This window comes from Triturus cristatus, chromosome 12 (assembly GCF_964204655.1).
Source record: "Triturus cristatus chromosome 12, aTriCri1.1, whole genome shotgun sequence".
NCBI classification, from domain to species: domain Eukaryota; kingdom Metazoa; phylum Chordata; class Amphibia; order Caudata; family Salamandridae; genus Triturus; species Triturus cristatus.
Genome location: NC_140595.1, coordinates 103,422,768 through 103,435,311, shown reverse-complemented (window position 1 = coordinate 103,435,311; position 12,544 = coordinate 103,422,768).

Below are 12,544 nucleotides of genomic sequence, written 5' to 3'. Positions count from 1 at the left end.
GGGAGTGCACCCAAAAACTTAGTTGGGTTTTCTTGGGGAACTCAGTGGACTCTGGCCTAACCAGGTCCCCTGCGCAAGCAACTCTAGTCTGTGATGGTGGCATGGGGTTTGCCAACTTTACCATGAGCCCCAGTATCCTGGGCAGGTACAGACAAGAGCCCATGATCAATGGTCAGAAGGCTGTGGCCTACAAGGACACAGGGGCCAGTGTCACCATGGTGACCAAGAGACTAGTACCCGTAGAACAGCTTTTACCTGGGTTTAGCTACCAGGTGACCAACGTTTATGGAGTAAGGACAGACCATCCCATGGCAGTAGTAAATCTCTGCTGGGGCGGGGTCACTGGCCCCAAGAGAGTGGCAGTGTCCCCCACCTTGCCTGTAGATTGCCTACTGGGGAATGATCTGGAAATCTCAGCCTGGGCTGAGGTTGACCACAAGGCCCATTTGAAAATGGTAGGAATCCCTGAGAGGGTGGATGAGACCCTTAGGGCCTCACCTCCACCCCAGGAGAAAATAGAGGGAGTGAAGCCTGAAACTATGGATCACTCCACACAAACAGAGAGCATGGGGGTGAGGAACAGTCCTCCCCCACCAGACTCAAGGTAAGGGTCAAGTTTCTCAGGGAACTGATCCTGACCCTTGTGGAGTAACTGCCCCAGAAGTGGACTGGCCTGGCCTGCCCACCTCTCTGATGGCAGGGGATCCTTCCAAGGTGGTACCCAGTCAGGAGTAGGTATCCTGCCCCTCTCTACCCTGCCTCAGTCAGCCCAGGGCTGCAGAGGTCAGGGAGGTCAGTGGACCCTTAATGGGCCCCTGTCCAGAGGAACCCCCTCATCAGCAGATTAGGGACACCCAGCAGAGTAGTTTCAGCCAGGTGAATATTCCTCCACAAACTGAGGGATCCCCCTTACCCCTAGGTATAGGTACCCCTCAAATGGATGATGTTGAGCACAGGGAAACCTGTGGCATAGTTGCCCCAAACCTTCCAGTGCCCTCCACTATTCCAACCAAAGGGATCCAACCCCCAGCTGTAGGCAGCCGGAGGTTGACCCTTAGGGCCAGATATGACACAGTCATGGGCAGAAAGGCTTCCATAGTGGCCAGTGATCTGAGGAGGTTGAGACCAACCCAAATAGGGCCTCACTTCCAGACTCAGACACCCCGCCAGCCCACCTCTGTCCCAAAAACCAATACAGGTAATTTCCCTAGACTTTGGAGAAACTCTAGAACCCCTTGGGGGTAGGATTTCCCAAGTGGGCCATGAGACTAGGGGTGGGCGGAATTTGCGGAATTAACCTTCGCAAATTATCGCGAGAATGTTTAAAATTATCGCAAACAAGCAGAAATATCGCAAAGATGCGGAAGTTTTTTTCCGGCATGTTCGCGAGATTTTCTGCATGGTTGCGGGTCGCCAACTTACCCATGTGGTTGCTTGCGGGCGCGGCCATCTTGTTTTGAGTTGTTCTCGCGGTGCATGATCGCGAGAAGAAAGACGTGATCGCGCGACGCATGACGTCACTGCGGGCGCGAACTGTCGCGAGACAGCGCAAATGGCTAAAAACAATACAACATCTCATGGAGAACGCGACCGGATCAAGAAAACTTGTCGGCGAACGCAGGGATTCAGGTAAGGCGATCGCGCGCGCGCGAGAATGTATCATTTTACAGCGCGAGCAAGAAACAAATTATCGCCAAGCTGCGGAAACCGGAATTTTTGACATTTTCGCGCTCTCCGCGGAACGCAAAAATGTCAAATTATCGCAATTTCCGCGAACGGAACGAAATTTTTGCCCAGGCCTACATGAGACAGGGAGCAACCATGCTAGTGCAGGTTCTTCCTTATATGGCCACTCAGGAAATAAAGGCTTATCTGGACAAGGTTAGCCTTATCTCCTTTCGTTGGGGGGGGGGGGGTATGTAGGAAGGTGGAATCTGACTAATGGTTGCCCCCAACTTTTTGCCTGGTATTTGAGTGGTTTTTGACTAGTCTGGCTGGGATCCTGCTATCCAGGACCCCAGCCTATCTGCTTACTCCCTAAAACGAATGTGAAGTACCCTAGGTACAAACTAATTGGATGCTGAGGATGCCCTGACAGTCCCTTGTAGATGGTACCCTAGGTACCCAGGGCATGGGTCCCTCAGTAGGCCTACCAGGGCTGCAGCACTTATTGTGCCACCCTGGGACAGCTATACAAACTGACACCACAAGACCACTACTGTAGTCTGGGTAAGGTGGTGCTAGCACCCCTTACAGGGATATAGGTATCCTATATCCCACCCCATTACAACATATATACTCTCATAGGTCACCCCTATAGCAGGCCTTAGTAATCCTACAAGGCAGGGTGTTGAGGTATGTGTGAGGGGGGACCCCTACATGAGTAGGGCCTCTTTGCAACCTGCGTAAAATCATTGCTGGGTTGTTTGTAGTGTAGCCATACCATATACTCTTAACCGCATTATAAGTCTATTGCGATATCGCGATAACTTGAGAATGGCTACACAGAACCATATCGTGTCTGGTGTCAAACATGTAGGAATCATACCCCCAGTCCAGCCATGGGCATAAGGGTACGATTCCCCCCTGCTAGAGGGGCGATATGGGAATAGCGGCAGAATTTAGACACCAATTTAAAAGTGCACAAGTTTCACAAAATGGCTACTACCCGCCACCTACACGACCTTGGCTGGCTGTTGCTGGGGTAAACCCCAGACTCGCCAGCTGGACAATAGGGCTCCTGTGGCAGGGAGGTGCTAGCATCTCCCCAGACAGGATAATGTGGATTGGAACAGGGTGGGTGCACCAAAAGTCCTTTCAGAGTTGCACGTAGGCAGCTGCAGAAGCCTCATTCTGCATACACCGCTTGGAACCGGTTCAGTGGCATCCTGCCCCTCGCCCAGGCGGGAAACACACAAAGGGGAGAGGGTGTAGCCACCCTTTCCCGCCTCACCAGCCATTGGTGGACACTACTCTGGACACTCCCCTAATCTTGGGGATAAAGGTGAATAACGTGGCCCCAGAACCTCAGATTAATCTTGAACTTTACAGTCTTGACCTTCGACTTGCTGCTGCCCAGCTGACGGAAGAAATCTCCCTTGGGATAAAGGAGTTATCCCCCTGCTTGGCAGGCACCTAAAACACTGCAAGTGACCCAGTTGGAACTTCACTGCTCTCACAAACTTCGACGACTTCCAGAAACCTTGAGGTGGGTTTCCAGCGCATCCCAGAGGCCAGTGAGTGTGCTCAACGAGTTTGGGCACCGTGGACTGCGTGGGTGCCGAGATCCCCAATACCCCGAGACACCAGCCACCTCTTGCATAGCACACGACCCTGACCAGTGGGGAAGTTGTGCTTTGGCCCGTTTACGAGCCAACCACTCTACAGCAATTGTGTCAAAGACCAGCACCCTAGCCCCCTCCGGTGGCCCGTGGGTGCCCTTTTATGCACGCCAAATTGCCGCCTCCTGCGGTCCCTTGTCTCTCGACTTGTGGGCCCTAGCGGGCCCTAGCGGAGGTCTATCTTTGAAAACAAGAGTTCCCCTGGTTGCTCCAGGCCTGCTCTACAGTCTCCTTGAAGGAGACTTCTCCCAAACCTCGTGGGTCTGCACTGTAGCAGATTTGTTTATTCTTTGTGGGCTGCGGTTGCCAAGGCTTAGTGGATCCAATCCGGACACTAACACCGCAGCAACCCTCATCCGACGTGGGACAGTTGCCCTCCTGAAGCTGGCCTTCCTTGAAGCCTCCCGGAGCCCGTGGCTGCAGATCCAAGCTACACCACTTTCCACCTGAAGCACCCGACATCGAAGGGCTCTTTGCTTGGAGCCTTCTGGTCACTTTGCCGTGACCCAGACTCTGTCCCCTCTGCTTTCAGGTACTTATCTACATTCTTCACATCTTTGATCTTCACGGCATCATCGACGCTTTTGGCTAGCAGAACTTTTGACTATTTTCCCATTGAAAATCAGCCCGCGACCCGACAGCAGAAACGACCTATGCACCCGGCTTCCCTAGGGCAGGTAACAGTGGTACCTTGGTACTCTCGTGGTTGTGGGCATCTCAAAAGCTTAAGTCTAAAGTTTTACCTTTGTAGTCCTGCTAGAAGTATCTTTAAACTGTTTATTTCCAACCGCGACATTCTCCATAGGCTGTAATAGATATCCCGATAGCAGCTACTTGCTCTGCACGCGCCTCCCGTGGGTCCCCCTCCTCATAACCTGGGGTGGATTCTTAAGGGGCCAGCGATTCTGAATGCCCTAGGCATTGCCTGTAGAATTGTCGTGGTTCTTATACCACTTTTTTAGTATATGGTTTGGTCCCCCCCCCCCCCCGGGGCCCAATGTTAATAGTGCTATTTATTGTGTCTATCAATGCTTGTTTGATACTGTAACTTTGCCACAGCTTCATAAAGAGACTGTGGGATTCTGTCTAGAATAAATACATATATTTTATATATATATACCTGTGTGGGCTACTCTTTCGTTTGGTTATTCAAGAGGTTATTATGGTAAAACAATAAGCTTAACACTCCTTCAAGACTTAGCCTGAAGGCTGCTCTCCACAGCTACCACTAGGATAGCTTTCTTTAAAGGTTGTCTTAAACCTATCATCAATAAGAGTCGAATTGGACTGGTGCAAGGTGTCCATATAACTAGGAACAGCATATGCCAGGCCAACTTCTCACAACGACATTCCTCACATTCCTAAAATTCCATGACATTCATGACATTCCATTCCTGACATTACATGACATGACATTCCTGGCATTCTTGACATTCATGACATGACATTCCTGACATTCCAGACATGACATTCCTGACATTCCATGATATTCCTGACACTCCATTCCTGAAATTCATGACTTGACATTTATGACATTTGTGACATTCATGACATTCCACATTACATGCCATTCCTGATATTCCATGACATGACACTCCTGATATTCATGACATGACATTCTTGTCATTCCATTCCATGACATTCATGACATTCCATTCCATGACATGACATTCTATAACATCCATGACATTCATGACATGACATTCCATTCCATGACATTCCATTCCATGACATCCATGACATTCATGACATGATATTCCATGGCATTCCATTTCATTCCATTCCATGACATTCCTGACATTCATAACATGACATTCCATGACATTCATGACATTCATGACATGATATTCCTAATATTCCATGACATGACTGTAGGAAGGTGGAATCTGGCTAATGGTTGCCCGCAACTTTTTGCCTGGTATTTGAGTGGTTTTTGACTAGTCTGGCTGGGATCCTGCTATCCAGGGCCCCAGCCTATCTGCTTTCTCCCTAAAACGAATGTGAAGTACCCTAGGTAAAAACTAATTGGATGCTGAGGATGCCCTGACAGTCCCTTGTAGATGGTACCCTAGGTACCCAGGGCATGGGTCCCTCAGTAGGCCTACCAGGGCTGCAGCACTTATTGTGCCACCCTGGGACAGCCAAACAAACTGACACCATAAGACCACTACTGTAGTCTGGGTAAGGTGGTGCTAGCACCCCTTACAGAGATATAGGTATCCTATATCCCACCCCATTACAACACATATACTCTCATAGGTCACCCCTATAGCAGGCCTTAGTAATCCTACAAGGCAGGGTCTTGAGGTATGTGTGAGGGGGGACCCCTACATGAGTAGGGCCTCTTTGCAACCTGCGTAAAATCATTGCTGGGTTGTTTGTAGTGTAGCCATACCATATACTCTTAACCGCATTATAAGTCTATTGCGATATCGCGATAACTTGAGAATGGCTACGCAGAACCATATCGTGTTTGGTGTCAAACATGTAGACATCATACCCCCAGTCCAGCCATGGGCATGACGGTACGATTCCCCCCTGCTAGAGGAGCGATATGGGAAAAGTGGCAGAATTTAGACACCAATTTAAAAGTGCACAAGTTTCACAAAATGGCTACTACCCGCCACCTACACAACCCTGGCTGGCTGTTGCTGGGGAAAACTCCAGCCTCGCCAGCTGGACAATAGGGCTCCTGTGGCAGGGAGGTGCTAGCATCTCCCCAGACAGGATAATGTGGATTGGAACAGGGTGGGTGCACCAAAAGTCCTTTCAGAGTTGCACGTAGGCAGCTGCAGAAGCCTCATTCTGCATACACCGCTTGGAACCGGTTCAGGGGCATCCTGCCCCTCGTCCAGGCGGGAAACACACAAAGGGGAGAGGGTGTAGCCACCCTTTCCCACCTCACCAGCCATTGGTGGACACTACTCTGGACACTCCCCTAATCTTGGGGATAAAGGTGAATAACGTGGCCCCAGAGCCTCAGATTAATCTTGAACTTTACAGTCTTGACCTTCGACTTGCTGCTGCCCAGCTGACGGAAGAAATCTCCCTTGGGATAAAGAAGTTACCCCCCTGCTTGGCAGGCACCTAAAACACTGCAAGTGACCTGGTTGGAACTTCGCTGCTCTCACGAACTTTGACGACTTCCAGAAACCTTGAGGTGGGTTTCCAGGGCATCCCAGAGGGCAGTGAGTGTGCTCAATGAGTTTGGGCACCGTGGCCCGCGTGGGTGCCGAGATCCCCAATACCCTGAGACACCGGCCACCTCTTGCATTGCACATGACCCTGACTAGTGGGGAAGTTGTACTTTGGCCCGTTTATGAGCCAACCACTCTACAGCAATTGTGCCAAAGACCAGCGCCCTAGCCCCCTCCGGTGGCCCGTGGGTGCCCTTTTACGCACGCCAAATTGCTGCCTCCCGCGGTCCCTTGTCTCTCGACTTGTGGGCCCTAGCGGAGGTCTATCTTTGAAAACAAGAGTTCCCCTGGTTGCTCCAGGCCTGCTCTACGGTCTCCTTGAAAGAGACCTCTCCCAGACCTCGTGGGTCTGCACTGTAGCAGATTTGTTTATTCTTTGTGGGTTGTGGTTGCCAAGGCTTAGTGGATCCAATCTGGACACTAATACCGCAGCAACCCTCATCCGACGTGGGACAGTCGCCCTCCTGAAGCTGGCCTTCCTTGAAGCCTCCCGGAGCCCATGGCTGCAGATCCAACGACACCACTTTCCACCTGAAGCACCCGACATCGAAGGGCTCTTTGCTTGGAGCCTCCTGGTCACTTTGCTGTGACCCAGACTCTGTCCCCTCTGCTTTCAGGTTCTTCTCTACATTCTTCACATCGTTGATCTTCACGGCATCATCGACGCTTTTGGCTAGCAGAACTTTTGACTATTTTCCCATTGAAAATCAGCCCGCGACCCGACAGCAGAAACAACCTATGCACCCGGCTTCCCTGGGGCAGGTAACAGTGATACCTTGGTACTCTTGTGGTTGTGGGCATCTCAAAAGCTTAAGTCTAAAGTTTTAACTTTGTACTCCTGCTAGAAGTATCTTTAAACTGTTTATTTCCAACCGCGACATTCTCCATAGGCTGTAATAGAGATCCCGATAGTAGCTACTTGCACTGCACGCGCCTCCCGTGGGTCCCCTTCCTCATAACATGGGTAGGATTCTTAAGGGGCCAGCGATCCTGAATGCCCTAGGCATTGCCTGTAGAATTGTCGTGGTTCTTATACCGCTTTTTTAGTATATGGTTTGGTCCCCCCCTGGGGCCCAATGTTAATAGTGCTATTTATTGTGTCTATCAATGCTTGTTTGATACTGTAACTTTGCCACAGCTTCATAAAGAGACTGTGGGATTCTGTCTAGAATAAATACATATATTTTATATATATACCTGTGTGGGCTACTCTTTCATTTGGTTATTCAAGAGGTTATTATGGTAAAACAATAAGCTTAACACTCCTTCAAGACTTAGCCTGAAGGCTGCTCTCCACAGCTACCACTAGGATAGCTTTCTTTAAAGGTTGTCTTAAACCTATCATCAATAAGAGTCGAATTGGACTGGTGCAAGGTGTCCCTATAACTAGGAACAGCATATGCCAGGCCAACTTCTCACATTGGTGTGCAGCGGTTGGATTCAAGCTTGCCATTGTTTTACCAGATAACAAATTGAATTTCTAAAGTGAAAGCCACTAGGTACCAAAGGTACATATAAATACAAGCTTAGAATACAATAAGTTCTACTGAACTTAGAGTTGTGTGTAGAGGATTTAGCACACCTTGACCCCAACTCAAGAGAGGGTTCAGTAGGCCACACTTAGTGTAGGTAGATACACCACTATCACTGCACTAGAAATGTCTTTAGGTTCAGGTGCCCCTAAGGCTCTGGAAGGACCCCAAAGGGTCCCAGTCGACAAGTATGATCATCTCTCTTCTGCTGATCTTAGGGAGATGTGCACCCTTAGGAAACTTAAGACAAACAAAGGTGCCAATACCCAACGTCTCAGGGAAATCCTGCTCATAGCAGACTTTATGCAGACTTTAGGGTCTGGTGGGGTAGACAGCTTGGGTGGGCATCCCTCAGAAGAGGACACTCCCAGAGTGGACTCTGATGAGGACCAGTAAGAGGATGAAGATCCTGACCTGGAAGAAGAGAACCACTCACAACAGGGAGATGATGGCCCAAAAGGCACTCTCTCCATCCCTAAAGGGAGAGTGGTGGATCCCAGAACGAACAGATCCCCCTCAGTGGGGTCCAACTATTCTAGGAGATCCACAGGGACCTCTGCCTCTTCTCAGAGAAGAGAATCCTCTCATGAGAGGAAATGCAGACTGATCAAATTTGAGCAGGCTAAGCTACAGCTTAAGAGAGAACAATTAGCATTGGACAGGGAAGCCCTGGAGCTTCAGAAAGCTTCAAGAAAGTGGGGTCTAGAGACCCCTGGTGGCAGTAATGAAACCCCTAGAGTTAGAGAGAAAGTCCCTGGCAATAGGAACCTCCACAAGATTGTGCCCCTATCAGACAGGGGATGATATCCACACATGGATAACTGCTCTTGAGAGGGCCTGTAAAGTACAGAGGGTCCCAGTAGAGCAGTGGGCAGCAATCCTGTGGCTCTCTTTTGCAGACAAAGGTAGAGACAAGCTCCTCTCTGTTAGAGAAGAGGATGCTGATGAATATTATATCCCGAGAGATGCTTTAATAGATGGGTTTGGCTTAACCACTGATCAATACAGACTTAAGTTCAGAGATACCCATAAAAGCACAGAATCAGGATTGGGTAGACTTTGTTGATTGTGCTACCAAGGCATTGGAAGGTTGGTTAAATGGCAGTAAAGTTAATGATTATAACGGATTGTACAATCTCATAATGAGGGAGCAGATTCTTAATAATTGTCATAACCAACTCTTACACCAGCACCTGGTGGACTCTGATCTGACCTCTCCCCAAGAATTGGGAAAGAAGGCAGACAAATGGGTCAGAACCAGGATCAGGCCCAAGAACCAAGGTGGTGACCAGAAGAAAGATTCTACAAAGCCCAAAGAGAAAGGTGGGGATAATAAAACAGAAAAGTCCCCTGAAGAGCCCCAAAAACCCAGTGCTGGGGGTGGGTCCCAAAATCCTTCCTCTTCTAAAAAGAAACCATATTGCCATGTGTGTCAGAAACCTGGCCACTGGAAAACTGACTCCAGTTGTCCAAAGAATGGCAATAAAGAAAATGTTCCTCCAGTTGCAGCTCCAACACCTCCTGTTGCTACTAGTAGTAATCCCCCAGGTGGTGGGAGTGCACCCAAAAACTTAGTTGGGTTTTCTTGGGGAACTCAGGTGGACTCTGGCCTAACCAGGTCCCCTGCGCAAGCAACTCTATTCTGTGATGGTGGCATGGGGTTTGCCAACTTTACCATGAGCCCCAGTATCCTGGGCAGGTACAGACAAGAGCCCATGATCAATGGTCAGAAGGCTGTGGCCTACAAGGACACAGGGGCCAGTGTCACCATGGTGACCAAGAGACTAGTGCCCGTAGAACAGCTTTTACCTGGGTTTAGCTACCAGGTGACAAACGTTGATGGAGTAAGGACAGACCATCCCATGGCAGTAGTAAATCTCAGCTGGGGCGGGGTCACTGGCCCCAAGAGAGTGGCAGTGTCCCCCACCTTGCCTGTAGATTGCCTACTGGGGAATGATCTGGAAATCTCAGCCTGGGCTGAGGTTGACCACAAGGCCCATTTGAAAATGGTAGGAATCCCTGAGAGGGTGGATGAGACCCTGAGGGCCTCACCTACACCCCAGGAGAAAATAGAGGGAGTGAAGCCTGAAACTATGGATCACTCCACACAAACAGAGAGCATAGGGGGTGAGGAACAGTCCTCCCCCCACCAGACTCAAGGTAAGGGTCAAGTTTCTCAGGGAACTGATCCTGCCCCTTGTGGAGTAACTGCCCCAGAAGTGGACTGGCCTGCCCACCTCTCTGATGGCAGGGGATCCTTCCAAGGTGGTACCCAGTCAGGAGTAGGTATCCTGCCCCTCTCTACCCTGCCTCAGTCAGCCCAGGGCTGCAGAGGTCAGGGAGGTCAGTGGACCCTTAATGGGCCCCTGTCCAGAGGAACCCCCTCATCAGCAGATTAGGGACACCCAGCAGAGTAGTTTCAGCCAGGTGAATATCCCTCCACAAACTGAGGGATCCCCTTTACCCCTAGGTATAGGTACCCCTCAAATGGATGATGTTGAGCACAGGGAAACCTGGGGCATAGTTGCCCCAAACCTTCCAGTGCCCTCCACTATTCCAACCAAAGGGATCCAACCCCCAGCTGTAGGCAGCCGGAGGTTGACCCTTAGGGCCAGATATGCCACAATCATGGGCAGAAAGGCTTCCATAGTGGCCAGTGATCTGAGGAGGTTGAGACCAACCCAAATAGGGCCTCACTTCCAGACTCAGACACCCCACCAGCCCACCTCTGTCCCAAAAACCAATACAGGTAATTTCCCTAGACTTTGGAGAAACTCTAGAACCCCTTGGGGGTAGGATTTCCCAAGTGGGCCATGAGACAGGGAGCAACCATGCTAATGCAGGTTCTTCCTTATATGGCCACTCAGGAAATAAAGGCTTATCTGGACAAGGTTAGCCTTATCTCCTTTCGTTTGGGGGGGGGGGGGGGGTTATGTAGGGAGGTGGAATCTGACTAATGGTTGCCCCCAACTTTTTGCCTGGTATTTGAGTGGTTTTTGACTAGTCTGGCTGGGATCCTGCTATCCAGGACCCCAGCCTATCTGCTTACTCCCTCAAAACGAATGTGAAGTACCCTAGGAACAAACTAATTGGATGCTGAGGATGCCCTGACAGTCCCTTGTAGATGGTACCCTAGGTACCCAGGGCATGGGTCCCTCAGTAGGCCTACCAGGGCTGCAGCACTTATTGTGCCACCCTGGGACAGCTATACAAACTGACACCACAAGACCACTACTGTAGTCTGGGTAAGGTGGTGCTAGCACCCCTTACAGGGATATAGGTATCCTATATCCCAACCCATTACAACATATATACTCTCATAGGTCACCCCTATAGCAGGCCTTGGTAATCCTACAAGGCAGGGTGCTGTGGTATGTGTGAGGGGGGACCCCTACATGAGTAGGGCCTCTTTGCAACCTGCGTAAAATCATTGCTGGGTTGTTTATAGTGTAGCCATACCATATACTCTTAACCGCATTATAAGTCTATTGTGATATCGCGATAACTTGAGAATGGCTACACAGAACCATATCGTGTTTGGTGTCAAACATGTAGGAATCATACCCCCAGTCCAGCCTTGGGCATGAGGGTACGGTTCCTCCCTGCTAGAGGGGCGATATGGGAAAAGCGGCAGAATTTAGACACCAATTTAAAAGTGCACAAGTTTCACAAAATGGCTACTACCCGCCACCTACACGACCTTGGCTGGCTGTTGCTGGGGAAAACCCCAGCCTCGCCAGCTGGACAATAGGGCTCCTGTGGCAGGGAGGTGCTAGCATCTCCCCAGACAGGATAATGTGGATTGGAACAGGGTGGGTGCACCAAAAGTCCTTTCAGAGTTGCACGTAGGCAGCTGCAGAAGCCTCATTCTGCATACACCGCTTGGAACCGGTTCAGGGGCATCCTGCCCCTCGCCCAGGTGGGAAACACACAAAGGGGAGAGGGTGTAGCCACCCTTTCCCGCCTCACCAGCCATTGGTGGACACTACTCTGGACACTCCCCTAATCTTGGGGATAAAGGTGAATAACGTGGCCCCAGAACCTCAGATTAATCTTGAACTTTACAGTCTCGACCTCCGACTTGCTGCTGCCCAGCTGACGGAAGAAATATCCCTTGGGATAAAGGAGTTACCCTCTGCTTGGCAGGCACCTAAAACACTGAAAGTGACCCGGTTGGAACTTCACTGCTCTCACAAACTTTGACGACTTCCAGAAACCTTGAGGTGGGTTTCCAGCGCATCCCAGAGACCAGTGAGTGTGCTCAACGAGTTTGGGCACCGTGGACTGCGTGGGTGCCGAGATCCCCAATACCCCGAGACACCAGCCACCTCTTGCATAGCACACGACCCTGACTAGTGGGGAAGTTGTGCTTTGGCCCGTTTACGAGCCAACCACTCTACAGCAATTGTGCCAAAGACCAGCACCCTAGCCCCCTCCGGTGGCCCGTGGGTGCCCTTTTATGCACGCCAAATTG